Source organism: Sebastes umbrosus, chromosome 11 (assembly GCF_015220745.1).
Source record: "Sebastes umbrosus isolate fSebUmb1 chromosome 11, fSebUmb1.pri, whole genome shotgun sequence".
Taxonomy (NCBI): domain Eukaryota; kingdom Metazoa; phylum Chordata; class Actinopteri; order Perciformes; family Sebastidae; genus Sebastes; species Sebastes umbrosus.
Genome location: NC_051279.1, coordinates 1,390,725 through 1,400,700, shown reverse-complemented (window position 1 = coordinate 1,400,700; position 9,976 = coordinate 1,390,725). Strand labels below are relative to the sequence as shown.

General features: G+C 41.3%; 1 long non-coding RNA gene across 2 annotated transcripts; it reads right to left on the bottom strand.

Annotated features, from left to right (window-relative positions):
* Positions 1-4,702: 4,702 nt before the first annotated feature.
* Positions 4,703-7,906, bottom strand: LOC119497316. Of its 2 annotated transcripts, XR_005208895.1 has the most exons (5): positions 7,677-7,906; positions 7,364-7,542; positions 7,021-7,095; positions 4,962-5,065; positions 4,703-4,831 (listed from the first exon to the last, which is right to left on the bottom strand). It is a non-coding gene; the product is annotated as an uncharacterized LOC119497316 (long non-coding RNA). The 2 variants fall into 2 exon arrangements; XR_005208894.1 differs by lacking the exon at positions 7,677-7,906 and having other exon boundaries at positions 7,364-7,663.
* Between the last annotated feature and the right edge of the window lie 2,070 nt (positions 7,907-9,976).

Below are 9,976 nucleotides of genomic sequence, written 5' to 3'. Positions count from 1 at the left end.
GTTTGACGATACAGAAACACACTGCTGCTTGAACTTGTCGTGCATCTTAATGCAGCACAATAACACAATAATGTGACCACAGAGTATCATCCATAGGAAGAAGTGTTGGGCTGGGAGAAAACAGTTCTCATTAACCTCCGGCTGGTGTGGAGGAGCAGCAGAGTGACTCAGCTTTAATATTAAAGAGACTTTACCCTTCTGGTTGTTTATTATGAAATACAGTATCCACAGGCACAGCATCTCTCTGGGCTAAGCTGTTTTTAATAAAGCCTTACATTTACTCTTGTGCACAATATAAACACATTCCAGACCAGACCGGCAGAGATGCGTCAGGGCTGCTCAGAGGATAGTGAAATTAATTATGAGAGGAACTCTACATGCGTCTTCTGCATTATGCCATGATTAAAGGTTGACTATCTGCATTCTTTTCCAGGTTTTTAAAATGTGACGCAGGTTACTATGAGCCAGTGGTTCTCAAACGTTTTACACCACGTACCACCTCAGAAAATATATGACTCTCCAAGTACCACCATTATGACCAGGGGGTGGGACATTATTTATCCTGGGGGGCACATGAGAAACCCAGATTGTTGCCGGGGGCCAAACTAATTCTGTCAGACATAACCTCTATTTTATCACTAGATTAGTTTATAGAAAACATACTGCACACTTATTTATCTTGAAAATCACTCCAAACAGCAGATTATTAAGAAAAATACATTATATGCAGGAGTTTTTGAACCGTACTGGACTGACTGTTTTGGGTAGTAATGTTTCCATTAACAAAACAGAGAATCCCCCAGCATGCACTGCAGGTCCAAAAAGCCCCATGTTTCAGGGCAGGGAGGGTAGCCTGCTGTAAACAGTACTGTACTTTGTTATTGTCATCTATAGTGGTTGTTTGCATAAAATCACATTAAGATTATTTAAATATTTGCTTTGATTAAAAAAATCTTGTCAAGCTGCTTCGAGCTAGTGTTAGGAAGTTAAACAGGTCATAATTCTCTCTCTAATATCTATTTTATATTGATGTGAAAACATCTCCTAACAACTGGATTTATTCAAGTTTCTAAAACCAAATCTACATTTTACGAGATTACATTTGAACACATCATGATAACGTTGTAATTTACCTTCACCTAATAGTATTTTTCCTGAGCCCGCTTTGAACGCCTCATAATAATAACTGAATGGCACCTCCGTTGACGTTAGTTGCTCCGTTATTTAGCCATTCAGGACTTTGCTGCTAACAGCTAACGTTACTAATTCTCTTCCTGCTGATTTAAACACAGGTTTGTTGTTCACAGTGTCTCTTTATCAGGGAGGAATAGGGTGCACCCCTCAGGTTCAGTAGCGCCACGCTGTTGAGAGCTTTTTTTTCTCTCAGCCTTGTCTCCGATCCAAAACAAACTGAAACATGATACAGCGTGCGTATGCGTCGTTGTGCAACGTAACTGTGGCCAAAGCATCAATAAGAGGAATCGATGGTCAGAGATTCCTCCGCGTACCACTAGAGAGAGTACCATAGTTTGAGAACCACTGACATACAGTAAACGTACCCTTCACACTAGTTTTGCAGTGAATCTGAACATTGCGAGTGATTTTTATATTTTAATACAAATGCTTCTGGCCGCCATTAAATTTCCATTAAGACATAATTGCTCATGCATAATCATTTTATGTTAACGTAATTGAAAAAAAGATTGTGTTGGCAGTAATATGATTGGAGGTGAAGTTGTTTGAACACTGTTCGTTCTAAAGCGTCTACTACATGAAGCTTATTTTGGTTGATATTAAAGGATTCACAATATCCGCTGCACCTCCGTGGACGTCATTTGGAACCATCAATTGTTCATAGAAGATCTATTCACACATTACCATATTCACTTGACACTCCTGTACTGTGTGTCATATATTGTGGAGATGAAACCCACAAAGTGGCCTCCTCCTACACTTGATGATTGAAGATGCTATCGCCACCATTCAATCTTGCTTCTCTCTGCTGTTATGTTTGATGAATAGCTGGCTTGACATACAGTTCCTCAGATCTCATTTGGATTGTAGCCTGTAGCTAGAGGGCCTGGCGCCATTACACTCTGGCAGACACACATGCGTGCACGAATACACGCACAGATCACACACACATATATGCAGACAAAACATATAATCAAATGCCTTCAGACAAGCACACAAACACATATTAAACACCCATTTGCATCACTCAAAGTCTAATTTAGGTCATCCTCATCAGAATTCTCTCTCTCTCTCTCTCTCTCTCTCTCTCTCTCTCTCTCTCTCTCTCTCTCTCTCTCTCTCTCTCTCTCTCTCTCTCTCTCTCTCTCTCTCTCTCTCTCTCTCTCTCTCTCTCTCTCTCTCTCTCTCTCTCTCTCTCTCTCTCTCTCTCTCCCCCCCTGCTGTGATGGGCATAGCAAACTGTGGACGACGTTAACGGCTGTTTTCCTGCGAACAGGCGCGCTCTTATCACTCATAAAGTGAGTCCCACCTCCTTACGTAACCCCATTTGTGTGATAACAGTCATAAAGCTCAGTGACGGCCCCGTGGATGTGAGGGAACGCGTTGCATCCCGGTATCGTTCTCTTCCAAAGTTTTTTCTCATCTCTGCCGCCTACGCCGGCTATGCTGATTATACAGCAACATAACAGATGTTCGTTTTACTCGCCTCTCCCACACACAGCCAACACCAGCCACATACACTTGTTCACCACAGCAACCCCTGCACCGAGAGATCACCGGCTGTCGACAGAATCTGTGTGCAAACTCGGTAAGTGGATGTGATTGTGTGTCTGAGAGACGGCATCACAGAAAATGTGTGTGTAGGAGGATAAACAGTGTTTTGTGAAACTGAAGGAAATATGACTTTGGTGAGTTTGTGTGTGTGTGCGTGTGCGTGTGTGAGGGACTAACTTTTAATTAGCCAGGTAAGTTCACTACAAACAGCTTTGACTTAAGCAACAGTTTTCAGACAAATACACAGAGGCATTGACACTGGATGCTTGACCAACACAATGTTATTGATCCATTAAAGCAGTTGAGGATGGTGCACATTGCTTTAATAAGCAATTAGACATTAGTTGTTGAAGGAGAGAATCATATTCTCTTTTACTTTCCTGAACGTCATTTTCTTAGTCAATCCTGGTGTTACTGTAGGCTGGAGACTAACTTCCTTTATGTGTTTGTGTGATCTAAAGGCCCAGACACGCCAAGCCAACATCACGGAATTAGCTGCGTCAAAGGCCACCAGTTGCATCGCTTCACGTCTCCTTTGTCTTGGCCAAAAAGTTGCATTTGAACACACCGCAAAGACGACATCCGACGGCCAGTTAGCACGTACGCTCTGCACCTGTGTGAGAGGAAATAACTCTCCACACCAGCATGTCACGGTAGTCTGTATTTGTCATTCAAAAAGGGGAACAGGAAGACCGAGGACGGCGGATATACATATATATATATATATGCTTCAGACGGGACTGGAAGCGGTTGCAAACCAAACCGACACCCTTGTTGCAAGTCTTCTATAAACCTCAAAACACATGACAGAACTATTTCTTAAATTATATGAAATTTTAATTTCTATTGAGGTTTTGTTCATAAAGAACATTTGGGCATCAAACCATAACTCATTTACAAGGTGCTCTCATCTTGCAAGAATCTTAATGACTTTGTTTAATGATATGTTTTTCAGCATATCTTTACTAGTTTCAATGTATGTGTCAGCGGCGGTGGCACCAGTGAACTTCTATATCTGTTAAATAAATCATGCATACAACAGACACACCTGCCTGCAGCCACGATGGAATGAAACACACCACCAAGGGCATAGGCTCCTCAGGCAAAAATAAACATCTGTTTCCATTGTCGAGGAGAATTTGAGGAACATGTTGCCCGTAAGCGGCATTATGTCGTTATCTCAACAACATAAATCATCTCTTCACTGAGTGGAGGTAAGATCCTCTCCGTCTCCTGTTATTGAGCTGGTATTCTTACATTGTCGGCATTCAGTGGCTTTGATTAGAGTTACGGTTTCCACTGCCTAAATCAGGTCAGAGATACATGAAGTTATGAATAAAGATTTACATTAGCAACTCGGTCCCCCAAAACCTTAAAACCTCATAAACAAGGAAAAGCCAGTCCACCGTTATGTGTTCATAAATACATACAGAACTTGACATGATACATAACAATGAAATAATAGTCATAATAATTATAATAATAAAAACTTGCAGTTCACTGTGACTTAAATTAGTGTAATAACCCAGTGTTCACTGAAAGGGTGAATCTCTTAAATATGGCACGTTTATGTGTATGATTGTGTAAGGGTGAAGAAACATTAAAAATAAAAAATGATAATATAATAATAATACATTGAAAATAATAATAAAATAACTAGGTGGTAATAATATGGGAGGAATGAAAAATAAATGTGATATTTAGAAGTGTCAGCTATTGTAGTATAGAGGGACCTTGAGAGCTGTCTGTTGAGCATAGACTGTATATAGGAACATTATATACACCGTGACGTCACCCATCGGTTGGTGGACTGACGTTTTGAAGCTTTGAGTTTTAGCAACCAGGCGAGACACAAGACGGTGGAGCTAAGTAGGGATGTCACGATACCAGAAATATAGTAGTCGATACCGATACCAGTGAATTTCCATGATTCTCCCAGTTCGATACCATGGGAAAAAAAAGTTAAATGAGACTTTATTGCTCAGGTAAAGCTCAACGACTGTAAGAAAACAGCAGAGGTTGCACACTCTCATGGCTTTCAAGAGAGCGTCGGAAAGGGCTGTCTGATGGCGAGGTAAAGCGTCTCGTGACGGGAGCATCAGAAAAAAATATTTTAGCCACATAAAAAAAATCTGTCAGTTATATATATATATATATATATATATATATATATATATATATAACGATATATTAAAATAGAAGAATATTTTCACCAGTTTACTGTGTTGAAGCAGCACATCTTGGTTGGCGCTAGTATCTATACCAGAGGTCTGCAACCTGCGTCTCTTCAGCTCCTCTCCAGTGGCTCCCTGTGGATCTTTAAAAATGGAAATGAATAACTGTTTTTTTGTTTACATTTTCATTTCGATTCATCATTGTTGTAGGTCTATGGTACGACGCTACGACGGAGTATTAGGGCCACATTGAGGGAAAAAATAAATTTGAGATTTAGAGAATAAAGTCATAAAATATAAAAAAATTAAGTCATAGTTTAATGAGAAAAAAAGTTGTAAAATTATGAGAATAAAGTCATAATAGTATAAAGTAGTAATTTTACGTGTTATTTTCTTTTTTCTCGTAATGTTACGACTTTTTTTCTCGTTTAGTTATGACTTTATTCTCGTAATATTCTGACTTTATTCTGTAAATCTCAGATGTGTTTCCCGTCAATGTGGCCCTAATACTCCGTAGTACATTGTCTCTTTGGCCCTCACTGCATTAGACTGATATACTATATACTTAGACTATAAACTGTGTTACCTTCATCACAATGATCACATGTTTTGCGGCTCCAGACAGATTCTTTTTGTTTGTTTTTACCTAAAATGTCTCTTTGATAGTAAAGGTTGCTGACCCCTGAGCTAGTCAAACTCCTAGCATCATATGAATCATTTGGTGCTCCCCCCCCTCATCCTCTGTGTCCTTTCTTAACCTCTTTTTTGACCCTCTTCTTCTTCTTTACATCTTCTACATGCTGGTTAAACTTTCATTTCAACCTCAGCAACAATGTCTTAAATTATTGTCCTCATTGTTGTCAACACTGTCACAGCCAGTATTGTCATCATTGTCATTCAGGGACTGCTCCGTCATCACAAACTCACTGAGTGAGTGATGGCCGGTTGCTGTAGTCCGTCATGACGCCGGCTTTCCAACAAGGAGGTTCCTAGTTGTTGTGCGTCATATCTTCCCGATCACTGAGAGTAAACGGGTTGGCCGTACAAGTTCATTCACACATTTATGTCAACATTACCAATCATAAAATAAACTGTTATGAGTATTTCCACATTTTTCCTTCATGGTTTTTGCTCCAAGACGGTTTCATGTGAAACTGTACACCAGACATGTCAGTGTAATCAGCACCAAACTATCACCTTGTTCATTCATCTTAACTAAAGAGATTATATTATTTAATTGTCACAATTAATAGTTGTGCATCTTTAATCCACATTACAAATGTGTCTATTTTTTGTATTTGTATAACATGCACATACAATTAAATGGCACAAAATATGTATGCTCAAGAGCAGGTTATATATGGTTTGCACTCTTTCAAATGAAGACACTTGGGGCCCTATATTTATCAACCAGCCCAAGCAACCACTCCAACAGTTGACCTTGAAATTGGGTTTGCCCGTCTGCGTGCTGTTTTTGTGCCCGGTGCATTGCACACAGTGGAAGGAGAGGAACAAACAGGTAGGAGGTTCATTGAAATCAGGCAGCACAAAGAAAGGTGATGGTATTTAGGTGGAAATGAGGTCGCTACTACGCTGCCAGTCTGGTGATTTTATCAAGTAAATACTTGATGGACATGCACAACAGTAACATTATAATGTTTAAAATCTAAATAAACCATTTTAATTAAACACTCTCTAACAAGTAGATGTATTTAAATCTTGTCATCGTCTCATCTTAGTCATGGAAAAGAAGATCGTTGACGAACATATTTCGTCACAGTTTCCGTTAAATTAGGTTAGGTTGTAACGGCCCGAGGTCAAGATGGCTCACAGCTCTGACCGGGAGCTTTACAGCATCCCTCGCCCGGACCTCGGCTCAGTTAAAACTATGCAGTGCAGTGGTGTAGGCAGAAATCACAGTGTGGGGGGGCACAGAGATAATCAGGTGGGCCTGTCCCGTCCAACACCAGACATCTACTGATAAGATTCTGAAAGACAGATGTTAACCACAACAGGCCATGCACCACAGTTTAATCCTACAAGCCTTCATCATCATCATCATCATCATCATCATCATCAGAGGGAATGTTACAGACACCTGACGTGTATATTTATCTTCTCTCTTCACTCTTGTTCAGATTTGTTGACCTCGTTTTTAGCTTCATTTCTTTTTCTGTCGTACAATGAGAGCAAAATAACCAGAGTCAGATTCCTGGTGGCCTGATGTGTGTAGGTCTACTCATACCTGGACAACCAAGAAGACAAACATAAATAGCATAGCATAACATAACATAACCTGGCATGGCAGCCACATATTCATAAACACAGCTGGCAGCAACATCAGCATAAAATCCAATTTGAACACCGAACATAAACTATATAAACCCAATAAACAATAATAATGAAATCGGCCATTACTCCATAATTGTAGATGATCTTACTGGTAATGATTTCAGCAGGAGACGACGGGGCTTCTTGGTGTTGAACACTGAAATGACTTCATAGTCCCTTTCAGAGGTGAGCGGGGTCAAAGAGTTCAGTCTGATGTGATGTCCTGATGCCAGAGTCTTCCACCAGTAGGCCTTGTTCTGGGTCCAGTAGGGTGAAGAGGGCAGTTCACCTACAATAAGTTACACAATGATGAAGCCAACTAGGGCACTAAGTCTACTAATTCAGCTGTAGATCACAGCTTTAACACAAAGGTTTGGAGGCCGAGGACAGAACAAGGCTGCTGTCAGACTACTGTCAGACTACCTGAGCATTTTAAACTGCAGAGATGATGTTTGGACCAATCAGCAGCCGGCACACCCGAGACCCAACCCACACCTCCAGCCAATCAGAGAGATAGAGCACCTAGATGGGAAACAAAGATCCTCACCAGACAAAGACACCCACTCTGACACAAAAACACAAACACATTTCAATATACGGTTGAGAATGGTTGCTGAACTTCTTCCTCCTGCTCCTCAGGCTTCTGTTCCTCAATTTGTTTTCACTGGCGTTGGTTTGATGTTGGTTTGTTGGGCGGACAACTGTAGATTCTGCGTTTTTTCCCATTAAACTCTACAGTTGAGTTGGACCAAAGCACGCTTGGTGATTGTTGGAAAGAGTGACGACGACAGTTTAGGTGAGTTTTTATTTTGTTTTTCGTCCAGTTTGAATGAAGTGTTTTACGATGCTCCGCTACGTACAGCTGATCTCAACATGAACTAAAATACACATGGATGATGGCGCAAGCTGAACGGAGAGGGGGGGCATCGTACTCCGGCAGCTTGGCGGAGGTCTGCGCATTAAATGTAACAAATTGCAGTTTAATTTACAATATATAGGTTTAGTTTTGAATGTAAATGTAACAGTTTTTTACAATAGTATGTAAACGTTTTAGTTCCAGTTCATGAATTCTGAAAGATGTAATCATTGGAAGCATTTTGTGTCAAAGCAACAAAACTTGATCCACAGTTTAGTTCACATTGGCATCTGTTGTTACTGTAATAAATATTGAATGTAAAAAAACCTGTAGATATGTAAATGAACCCACGCTGCATAGCTGACATACAGTATCGTGCTCTATTCCCTCATTTCTGATCGTATGCAGCGTAACATACAAACTGCACATTTGCAGCATTAATGTCTAGTAGTGTACAACCTTTCAGAATGCTGTACAGTAGTATAAGCAGTAAATAGATTCAAATAGCACGGACCTGCAGCCACAGACCTGCAGTATATAGAGGGAGGTCAAGTATATGGCCAGTGCTGCTCTCCAGCAGAGCCTGTTCCATTAACCCGTAGCAGAGTGCAGGCAGTTAAGGAGACAATAGACCCTGAAGCCCAGCACATGTGAAACTCGATAACACCGCGGAGACACAAAGCCGAGCATCGACCCTGCAGGAAGCCCGAGACTAAGCTTCACTCCCACCTGGACTTGTCACAGCGACAATGTTGGCAGCTGAAACTGTCTCCTGTGGTCCCGAGAATACACAGAAGAGGGTGAAGGAGAGAGATCATCGAGGGCTTCGGGAAGAAGATTTGGTTGATGTGGGTATTGTCTCATCATGCTGGCCTCTTAAGAAAAATACATAGCAAAAGAGCTTTTTTAAAAACAAATGTAAAGCATTATGAGAGGTTTTCTTAATAAGTTACTATTTTTTGTAATCCTGAAAACTGTAATCCTGATTTACAGACCTGAACATAAACTGGCTACATGTATGATCACTATTTGATGGATTTCTTCTTTAAAGGGACTGTTTGTAAGAATCAGAAATGTTTTGTTAACAGCAACACCTGTGGCCGTTAAGTCAACGAAAGTCAGCGTCCTGTTGCTGGCGCTTGTGCTCGCTCTACATAGACATGAAGGAGCATCGCTCAACACAGTGAGGAGACACACGTCAGCTAAAAGCACAATATCAACTGCTTAGCAGTAATGTTAGCTGACCAGACGAAGGTCTCTCCATGAATCAATACTGATCCTACTGTTGGCTTTTCCTGCCTCAGCCTCCCAACCGCGGCCGGAGGGAACAGGGGAGACACCGGAGTTTTGGTCGGAGACGATAACGTTTCTCTCTGCGGAGCCCCGTCACTTCACCAGACACGGGAAACCTCTGTTGGTCTGGAGGAGCTGCAGCAGTTATTTCTGCACAAACGTCCACTGAACATTCACTAGATATTCTCAGAGCTAAACTAACTCTTCTGCAGTGTGGCATGAGCAGCATGCACGTGAGAGTGGAGCGAGAGGGAGAGAAGGAGCGCGGTGTGTGAGTGAAGGCAAGTAGAGGAGCAGAGACTCCGGTCCTGGAGACCAAAGCTACAGTCTCTCCCGCGTCCTCCGACCGCGGCCAACACTGTCTAACAGACGGGCTTCACTAGATATAACCAAGAGGTTTTGGTGCTTCACTGTAGTTTGTGTTGGAGTCTGAGTCTGAACAGCGTAGCCACACGGGAGCGTGCATGAGACACCGACCAGCAATGATTTATACGTGTAAGAAGTTACAAACAGTCCCTTTAAATTACATTATTTTTTTTTAACCCAAACAGATTTCTTGTTTGTGAAAACAACA